Source organism: Orcinus orca, chromosome 19 (assembly GCF_937001465.1).
Source record: "Orcinus orca chromosome 19, mOrcOrc1.1, whole genome shotgun sequence".
Taxonomy (NCBI): domain Eukaryota; kingdom Metazoa; phylum Chordata; class Mammalia; order Artiodactyla; family Delphinidae; genus Orcinus; species Orcinus orca.
In genome coordinates this window covers 22741483-22752200 of record NC_064577.1, presented here as the reverse complement: position 1 = coordinate 22752200, position 10718 = coordinate 22741483, and the positions used below count along the sequence as shown (strand labels likewise).

The 10718-nt window shown below is 39.6% G+C and overlaps 1 protein-coding gene across 29 annotated transcripts in view; it reads right to left on the bottom strand.

Moving 5' to 3' along the window:
• Positions 1 to 10718, bottom strand: part of CEP112 (centrosomal protein 112) — a 412427-nt gene that overhangs the window by 105679 nt on the left and 296030 nt on the right. The gene's annotated exons all lie outside the window — the stretch shown is intronic.

Below are 10718 nucleotides of genomic sequence, written 5' to 3'. Positions count from 1 at the left end.
TAAATGACACAATTTTACTTAGTTAAAAACATGAAAGCTAAGTGAGAGATAATATGTAATTATGTCTTGCAGGCTATTATGCTTGTTCAAACAGAATATCCATGTTTTTAAGGAACTATCTTTACTTTCACTTCTACAACCTTCAATTTTCAGACTGGACTAAAAAAATCAATGTAGTTAATTTAAAAATTACATTAAAAATTAATATAATTAATTAAAAATTAATGTAATGTACATTTTCTATTTGTTGTTCATTTAATGAAATACTCATATTGCTTTGCCATTCATTGGACACAGTGTTTATTGAACTGAATGTTGAAAAGGGTTTAATCCATCCACGACGTGATCATACTAATTCTCTCAATCATATGACAATGTCCAAGGTCAACTACTTAATGGAGGATTAGTGGGGAGATGGTCATTTACAAGACTTCTGATGATCACATTTCTAATTTCAAAGTCCCTTTTTGAAACAACTAATTGGGACAGGAAATGAATGAACATTCGTCAAATCCATACTTTGTGCCAGGTGAGAATACCCACATGAATAAGAGAAAGTCCTGCTGTTGCATCCTAGAACATCTGAATCTCACTTTGAGTCAAGGTTAAGGTCTCAGTTTGATACAATCATTACAAGAAACGGTACTTAAAGACTCCTTTTTCTTTTCCATCATTATGTACAAATCCTAACTAGAGAAAATGGCGAACTAGTCTAAATTGCAAAACACTCACAAATGTCATATTTAGTGATTCTTCAATTTTAAGTCACTTCTAGAAAATTGATTGAGTCGTTTTATATGGTTGCTTTACCCAGAACAATAATCTAATAAACAGGAACCCCAAGTGTTTTGGTTTCTGTCGCTGCCTATTTTTTGGTAAGAATCCATGGAGAAGCTACATCCTCTATTATAGAAGGAAGAAACTGGACACTTTTGGAAAAGGGCTGTGATATCATTATCGATATCACTATTGATTATCTGCTCTGTAACTATTGGTGGATCCATACTCAGAAAGAATGCCCAGATTCCTGAATTTGGCCCTATTTCTGAATATGCCAAATTAGTATTGGTTACGTCCTCTGTACAGACTTAGTAACTGTGGTCAGTGCTGTGAACTAAAATAATGTGCATTTAATGACAGCTAAACCTAAAGAATAACATGGGGCAGCTGGTTGTCTGCCCTCGCTGTAACTCACCGGGGCGAATTTTCTCACCACTGCAACATATATCCTTACGTGGCCTTAACACCCATAAATGATCACGTAAGATTTACATGAACTTCCTTCCCACTACTGAATAAGAAAGCAAACTGTGAAATAAGCTTATGGAAATAGTTAAAGAATTAAGATCTAATCATATTTCAAAAGCTCACCCTTAGAGAAGCTCTCTGAAGCAGAGGCCACAGAAACTGAAACTCATGTATTACTTGGGCAGAAATACAAACTTTAGGAGAACGAAGGAGGAAAAAAAACACTTTACTTTGCTCTAGGGAAGAAGCAACTATTCTCTGATGTGCAAAGAAGAATTTATCATCAAAGACCAAATGTAAATGGGGCCAATTAACTTTTTTAAGGTTTTCTACCTCCTATAATATTTTTATGTCTTTGCTACTCTTATGCTTTATACCAAAATCTAATGTTGCACGATTTGACAAATGTTAAAGGAAAATGACTACTGTATTTAACAAATTTCAACATACATAACACATATTTTAAATATGCTTAGTATATTTATATATGAGTGGCACATTTGTTGGTATGGTATTTTTAGGAAGCAGATAGAAGATGTATTTCTTTTTTTTTTTAGAAGATGTATTTCAAATACGTGACTTCAGACATCAGAAAACGTGGGCACCGTCCAATGATCAAATGATGTTAATTGAATTATTGGTCAAGTAATAAATTACTTCAAATAAGCTTTGAATCCAGGAGTTAGATGTCCTGATTTGGCACACTCATAAATCCCATTAATATTTTACTTATTTTGGAAATTTTTCTGCATTTTTGGCTCACTTGTATACAAAGAAATGTAATGAATATTAATTGGGAAGTTCATAAAATAATGTATTTATAGGAAGTTGCTATGTTAGGTTTGTTGGCAGTTCGATATAAAGCAGTAATCTCAATATTTAACGAAAGCTTTAGTTCCTTTCCTGGATGATTTGGACGTTCGAGAGGTGCTGAAAGGACATTCTTGAGATCTAGCCGTTAGACCTTCCTTATTAAAAAAAGGCCTAGAGCATATGTAGTTTTCTAGGGTCATCTATACCGAGAGAACTCCCATACCACTTCATTGAAAACTAACATCCGAAACATCTGACAACAAGTATGCTGCCCCATCCCCCATTCAGTCTGCACACAGAAGGTCTTCAGTGAGTTTTGTTGCTGTGCAGGTGAATTTCCCATCACCCAGACCCTCAGAGCTGCTCCAACCATGCTTTTCATCAACCCAAGATGCTTTGATTGACTAGTCCAACAACCGTTACCAAATGGAGCATGGTGGTTACGAGCACGAGCTTTGAAGTTAAACCAACCTCGGCAGTGTGACCACTGGCAAATTATCTAACTTTCTTGGGAATTACTTTATAACGTGCAGATAAGGTGGACAGTAAAGATTAAACTGGACTGAGGTTTAGCCATGTAGGAACGGGGCGGGGCGCTCAAGATGGCAAGGGATCAGAGAGCGCTGAGTAAGCACTGGCAGGAGGATAAGGCCCGTTCTGTATGTGGGAGGGAGCAGGAAAAACAAAAGGCGAGGCAAGAGCGATCAAAAGCAGAGCTTGGTAGACGCAGATCCTGAAGGTGAACCAGCTGCGTGAGGTTCCGGTCTAAGGCACGGGTGCATTGTCTGATGGATAAAGTGGAAGCAAGACAGAACTTACTTTACTAAAGCTGAGCTTATGAAACTGTAAGGCCAGGTATTAGAGAAGTCAGCTATCAAAATCAGTCTTTTGTAGCCAATTCTCGTTACTCTTTCTTTCTCGTTCTCCCACTTGAAGTCCATAAAAATAACAATTTGCTTTATTGAAGAAGCAACTTTCTTCCTGACGTGTCCCCAAGACTGGGGTGCTCGGCTGCTTTTGCCACTGCTAGTAATATTTACTTGTCGATGTTTATAACTGACACATACAGGACATATGTATGCTTATGAAACACGATAAAGAACCCTCTTAAAACGACCATACAGCTTAATATCCAGCATTGCAAGCGCCGGCGCTTCCTTTCCCATGGCATCCCCTGACTCTCCTGAGGATTAGCGCTCTCTTGAATTTTATTTATTGCCTGGCTTAAAAAATAGTACACGTGTAAGTGCCTCTAACGTATTATTTGGTTTTACGATTTTCAGCTTTATAAATCCATGTTAATTGTGCTCCATGTAATTTCCTGAACTGTGCGGTTTCTCACACAGCACTGTTTCTAAGACTTATTCACGATGTTTCATTTGAAGCTGTATTTCGTCCATTTTCGCGGCTTTAGTATATCCCACTGTGTGAACATTCAAAAATCATGCATTCATCTGTTAACGGGCATTTGAACTTTGCAAGTTTCTTCCTCCATCAGCTAGGCTGCTACGGACATTCCAGTACACGTCTTCTGGTGTGTATTTGTGAATTTCTACGGTGTATGCTAGTGAGTTGAACTGATGGTTGATAAATCGAATGTTCAACTTTACAGGATAATGCCACCAACATTTTGTATTCTCACCACAGTATATGCATCCTTTTTGTTCCACACTTTCCACCACACTTTGCATTGTCAATTTCCTATTTTTCACGACAGCTTTAATAAGGTATAATTCGCATTTCATAGAGTTCACACTTTAATCTGCACAAGTCACTGTTTTCTAGTATATTCACAGAGCTATGTATCTATCACCGCTACCAAATTCCAGGACACTTTTATCACCTCAAAAAGAGACCCCACACCCACTCGTGGTCACATCCCATTTTCTCCTCCCCCAAAGCCACTGGCAACCACTAATTTTCTTTCTGTCTCTATGGATTTTCCTCTTCTGGACATTTCACATGAACAGAGTCATACAACGGAGGCCTTTTGTGTCTGACTTCTTTCCCTTAGCACGTTTCCAAGGCCCACCTATGTTGCGGCATGCATCAGTACTTCATTCCTTTCCACTGTCAAATAATATTCCCTTGTGTGGATATACCACACTTGCTTATCTATTTGTCGGTTGATGAACATCTGAGTTGCTTCTATTTTTTGGCTCTTATAAAATGACACTGCTGTAAACATTCTTGTAAAAGTTTTGTTTGGGAAATATGTTTTCAGTTTTCATGGATAAATACCTAGGAGTGGGATTGCTAGGTCATGTGGTAACTCTATATTAACCTTTCTGAGGAATTGCTAAACGATTTTCCAAAGTGGCTGCACCATTTTTCACTCTCACCAGCAAAGTATGAGGGTTCTAATTTCTTCACATCTTTGTTAAAATGTGTTATTTTCCATCTTTTTGATGACAGCCATCCTAGTGGTATGATGTGGTATATCACTGCATTTTTTGATTTTCATTTCCTTAACGACTAATGATACTGAGCATCTTTCTGTGGGCTTGTTGGCCATCTGTATATCTTCTTTGGAGAAATGTGTATTCAAATCTTTTGCCCATTTAAAAAACTGGGTTATTTATTTTTTTTATTGCTGAGTTCTAGAGGTATTTATATAGAATGGATACTAGACTCTTATCCAGATATATGATTTACAATTATTTCCTTCTATTCTATGAGCTGTTTTCATACTTTTTTGATAGTGCCCTTTAGAGCACGAAAGTTTTATATTTCGGTAAAGTCCAATTTATCTTCTTCTTTGTCATTCGTCCTTTTGTTGTCATATCTAAAAATCCTTTGCCTGATCCAATGTCATGAAGATTTCCTCACATATTTTCTTCTGAGTTGTATAGCATTTTCCTCTTTTATTGTTTCCTTCTAAGAATGTTACAGTTTTAGCTCTTATATTTAGGTCTATGATTCATTTTGAGTTAATTTTTTGTGTATGTTGTGAGGCAGGGGTGCAACTTCATTCTTTTGCATGTGGATATCCAGTTGTACCCGGTCTATCTGTTGAATTTCCATATGAATTTTAGGATCAGCTTGTCCATTTATACAAGAAAAGCAGCTGGGATTTTGACAGGGATCGTGCTGAACCTGAGCACAAATCAGTTTGGGTACTACCGCCATCTTAACAAAATTAAGTCTACCAATCCACGAATGTGGACGGCTTTCCATTCATTACATACTCATTAAAATTTTCAGTGACGTTTTCTAGTTTTTAATGTACAATTTTCCACTTCTTTGGTTCAACTTTATTCCTAAGTAATTCATTCCTGCTACTTTAAATGGATTTTTCTTAACTTCATTACCAGATTGTTCATTGCTAGTTTATGAAAATACAATTGACTTTTGTATATTGATTTGTATTCTGCAACCTTGAACTCATTTATTTTTCAAGTAGCTTTTTCTTTGCTTTGATGTGGACGCCTTAGAATCTCTCTGTGTGTAAGATCTTGTCATCTGCAAATGGAATAGTTTTCCTTTTTCCTTTCCAATCTGGATGCCCTTTATTTCTTCTCTTGTTAATCTATTATGTATAAAACGATATCTCGTTAGGGTCTTTGTTTTCATTTTCTTGATTATTGATGATATGAGCAGGTCTTCATGTCTTTACTGGCTACTTATATTCTCACTTCTGTGAAACACAGTCACATCTTTAGCCCGTTCTTTTATGGGTCATTTCTGACATAATATCAGATTTGCTTCTCTATTTCTAATTCTTATCCAGTTTATTTCTTTTTCTTGTGTTGTGATTAATGGCATCTCTGTTACAATGTTGAACAGCAGAAGTGGTAGTGGATATCCTTCTCTTTTCCTGGTTTTAAAAGAAATCCTTCTAATATTTCACCATAACAGTGATGTTTGCTCTAAGTTTGTTTTTGTTTTTTTTCGGTACACGGGCCTCTCACTGTTGTGGCCCCTCCCGTTGCGGAGCACAGGCTCCGGACGCGCAGGCTCAGCGGCCATGGCTCACGGGCCCATCCGCTCCGCGGCATGTGGGATCCTCCCGGACCGGGGCACGAACCCGTGTCCCCTGCATCGGCAGGCGGACTCTCAACCACTGTGCCACCAGGGAAGCCCTGCTCTAAGTTTTGACGTGCTATTCTTTATCAGGTTAATGACGTTCCCTCCTATTCCTAGCTCATTAAGAGTATTTATCACAGATGGGGGTGGAATCTCAGCAAATGCTTTTCCTTCATCTGAGACGATCACATGGACTCTCTCCTTCCATCTGGCAGATGCAGTGCATTATATTCATGGGCCTGTAACCTGAATTCACCCTTGAATTCCTGCATTATATCCAAATGACCGTCACAACCATTCTTATATGCTGCTAGATTCTGTTTCTAACTTTTTGTTAGAAATTTTACACTTAAGATGAAACGTGAGCCTGGTGTGTAATTGTGTTTTTACTGTTTTTGGCTGGTTTTCGTATCAAGAGTATATTGGCCTTGAATGGACTGGGGAATATTTCCTCTTTCTCTTTCCTCTGAAGGGCTTTGTATATTACTGGAATTATCTGTTCCTTGAAAGTCTGGTAGGAACTTGAGTGTAGAATTATTTGGGCCTGTTGTTTTCTTTGACGAAACACTTAAAACTAAATGCTCTATTTAACAGCTTATGGAACTATTAAGAGTTTTCTATTTCTTCTTCATTCAGTCACATTTTCTAGAAATTTCTCCATTTTGTCCAGATTTTCAATTTTTTTTGGCATAAAGTTACTCACTATACTCTTATCTTTTCCATCCTTCCTGGTCAGGAGTCCTTGTTCTCATTTCCTCTCTTGTGTATTTGTGCATTCTCCCTATTTTTCTGATTAGTCCTCCAGAAAGTCTGTATTTTACTAGTCTTTCAAAGGATCAAATTTTGATTTTACTGTATGACTTACTCACTTTTTATTAAAACTTCCTACTTGCCTTGGCATCCATGACATTATTTCCTTTTGATTCTCCAGGCACCCCTCTGATAACTGCTTATTGGTCTCAGCTGATTTTAAATGAAAATTGCCCCATGCCACCTGCTCTTCCCTGTCTAAACTGCACTCTTCTCTAAAATTTTAGAATCCACGCTCACAGCGTTAAGTCACCATTCTGTTGGTGTGAATTCCTACTCTTTCTAACTTCGACCTCCCTTTGCACCCACACCCAGACCCCTGTCCAGCCACAGGTTAGATGGCACTGCTCCCTGAGACCTCGCACAGGCACTCCACTAACGTCCCAGCTGAACTCAATCATCTTCCCCGGATCTGTCCTTCCTCACCTCATTAACGGCACCATCATTTAGTCACCCAAACCGGAAAAAGAAGAATTTCCCAGGATCCTTTCCTCTCACCCTTGATTGTCTTGCCCATTTTCACTTGTAGGTCTTCACCTTTTCTCCCCTGAATTTTACAACAGCCTTCTCACTATTCTCTCAGTTCTGTCCTGTTCTTTCCATCCACTTTTTTCCTGTCTGATATAGATCCACCTACTGGTGTTCTATGTAAACTGTGCATGTGATCCCATCGCCCAGCCTCCTCTCTGCAGCCTTAACCTCTCCAGTGCCCCACTCCTTCCGTTCCTTGCACAGAAGCTGCAGTAAACACATGAGCTTAGGTCATTCTCCGAAGGCGCTACTTGCTTTTGGCTTTTCGTAGTGATGGTCTAAAATAGTGGCTCCAACCTGGGAGCCTCGGACTTAGAAGCATCACAGCATTATCAGGGGACACGAGAAAAAGCCCGTTAGAAGCGCTCGGGGCCTGAAGACAGAATCTCCGTGATCTTCTGTGGAAGGGTTTTCCCCGCCTCCCCAACCCCCATTACAGAGGCTGAGTTCTTCAGACTGTTCCGTTTCCTCCAACTAGGCCTTTGCAGCGTCACTGCCAAGCCTTCCCTCTTAGTCTAACACCCCCCGTGGGAACACACCTGACGCCCTCACTCACCAACTGGCCTTTGACTTCCCTTCAGACCAAAATCAGCACCGCAGGCCATCATATCTATACCCCAACTACATGTTATTCTGACCCCATTTGGAATGGGGAAGTCTTAATCCTCCTATCAGTTTTGGGGGGTGGTTTGTTTATATCTAATGTCAGATGGATTTATTATAGTATTAGTGTAAGTCTGATTTCACTAGAGAAAAAGGAATCAATAGAAGTATGGCAAGAGGAAGCCAAATAAAACAAGGAAACAAAATCTTGAGAAATAATTGGTAAAGCTTAAATGTCTGTTAATGGTCCATAGCATTGAAAAGTATTCCCCAAACGGGATTACAGTGAAGGAGGAGATCCGGAGAAAAGGCATCAGTGTGAAGGAAGAAAAATGTTGTCTCAGGCCCTAAGCTTTTACTAATCAGAGCCACCAGGGTCTCACAATCCAGGGATTTGTAGCAAAAGCTCTCCTGCTACTTCTGATAATCAGCCCATTTGCAGAACCACTGTTCTAGTTAATTGAGGACATGACTGAGGGCACTTCCTTAAATAAAAGCATTAGGACAGGGGCTTCCCTGGTGGTCCAGTGGTTAAGACTCTGAGCTCCCAATACAGGGGGCCTGGGTTCGATCTCTGGTTGGGGAACTAGATCCCGCATGCCGCAACTAAAGATCCCGCATGCCGCAACTAAAGATCCTGCATGCTGCAACTAAGACCCAGCACGGCCAAATAAGTATATATTTTTAAAAAAAGCATTAGGACAATAATTTATATAAAGCACATAATTTCAGCTTACCACTCTGCTATCTCATTTCTACTGTGATTTATTTTTTTCGTAAAAAGAGCCCAATAAGTTGAGAGTGGTTGTTTTAAATGAATGAATATCATCAACTTTGATAACCCTGAAAGGGTTTCTATGGTAACACAGAACAAAGATAATAACCACCAAGACCTAAATAATCAAGGTTGCTTAGTGATCTTAGGCTGGCTTACTTCTACTGGTTTTAAATGCAGCGAAAAGCAAACAGTTCCAAGGAGCCAGACACTATTACTACCAGAGTACGAGACTAATTGTGTGCCCCCCACAAACCCCAAACAAAAATAGACGGGAATATACTGTTTACTCATGAAAGCAATTAAAACACATAAATACAATTTTCACCAAGTCCGCCATTCTCAGCATGTAGTTGTTTATCTAATTCAAATCATGCAGCTAGGTGTTAGAATTAATGTCTCTGAGCTAAATACAAATATGGAAAGTCATTTTGGGGTTTGATCCTCATTCATTGTCAACCAAACATCCAAATTCATTTCGAATTCGCTCAAGAACTGCAGCAGCTTCACCTAAATCAGTTTTCTACGAGTTAAACATCCCTCCTGTACTCAGATGTGATTGTGGAACTACTTTGATCTTTATTCCCAAATTTACTGCTCTGTGTAATCCATGACAAAATATAATGTGATTTACTATATCTCTATATGACAGCCCAGCAGCTGACAGAACTTAATAATTTAGCATAAGAAAAAAACCTTCTGGCACCAAAATATACCGACCATAATGGGGACTCTTTAGTCTAGTTTACAATGAAGCCTACACAGGCCGATCCCAAGAACTTTAAAACAATTCTTTTTTTCTCATGCATTTAACGAAGGAGATTTTTATTCCTTAAACGTGCTTTGTAGCTGCAAGCAAAAAATTCTGGAACATTTTGCTTTTGTTCTCATGAAAACAATGCAGGACTGGTCGCATACTAATGCTCTTTTCTCAAAGAAAAGGACTAAATTTCTCCATTTAATTTGAAATAAGTGAATAAACACAAACATGGGAATCTTAGGAGACTCTTAAAAAAAAAAGGAAATTTATATTTGGTTATGATATAGAAAAAGGACAGGTTAGATAGTCAGGCACTACTTATAATGAAATCAAGACCTGTCTTTGGAATTGCTAGAACTGAAGTTTCCCTGAAATTCCCTCTCTCTGAACATGCGTCTGCATTCAGGGCAGGAAATGTCAGACCAGATGGTGCTAAGGTCTCCTGTGAGACCACTTCTCAGGGGGTCATGGTGGCTCTGGTGCTGCGGGTGGCGATGGGCCTGAGGGTCTCACGCTCCTGACCGAGGTGGCAGAGCGGGGCTGCCCCCAGCTCCCTCGTCCAGCACCCCTGCAGAGGACGAAGCCTCGGCCAAGTGGTCTGGCTGGGCTTCCGGAGCTCCACGTAGCCTCTGGAACCTCACTGGTTTCCTAGTGCTGAGATTCTCAACAGAATCCCCCCAGACCCCTGCCCCTTGGATCTTTAGGTATCTGTCAGCCTGTGATCCAGTCAGTGAGGAGTCACCTCCTATCGCCTCTCCAGGATATTTGGTTATAAAAGACAAATTATATATTCATCACTTCAATTCAAATATTTGACACAACGTTTTCTTACAGGTATTTGAATGAAAGATTCTCACCTAGGTGAGTATATTGCTGGGACTTCCAAGACGCCATCCATGCGCTGCATCTATCTTCCTGAATCCACCATGGGTCACAATCTGATCCCCTGCTTTGCGGGTCCACACACACACTCAGTGTTGCCAGTGCCCCTGGGTGGGTTATTTGACTCGTACAGACTGAAGCCATAGCAGACCCAGGTTCTAGAGGGTGTTTTCTGTTATCCTGTCTTCTATCCTTTCTTAAATCTCCTTTAGATTTGCACATAACCTTGCTCACATTCTAAACCAGCTTCTTGACATGCTTCATACCTAT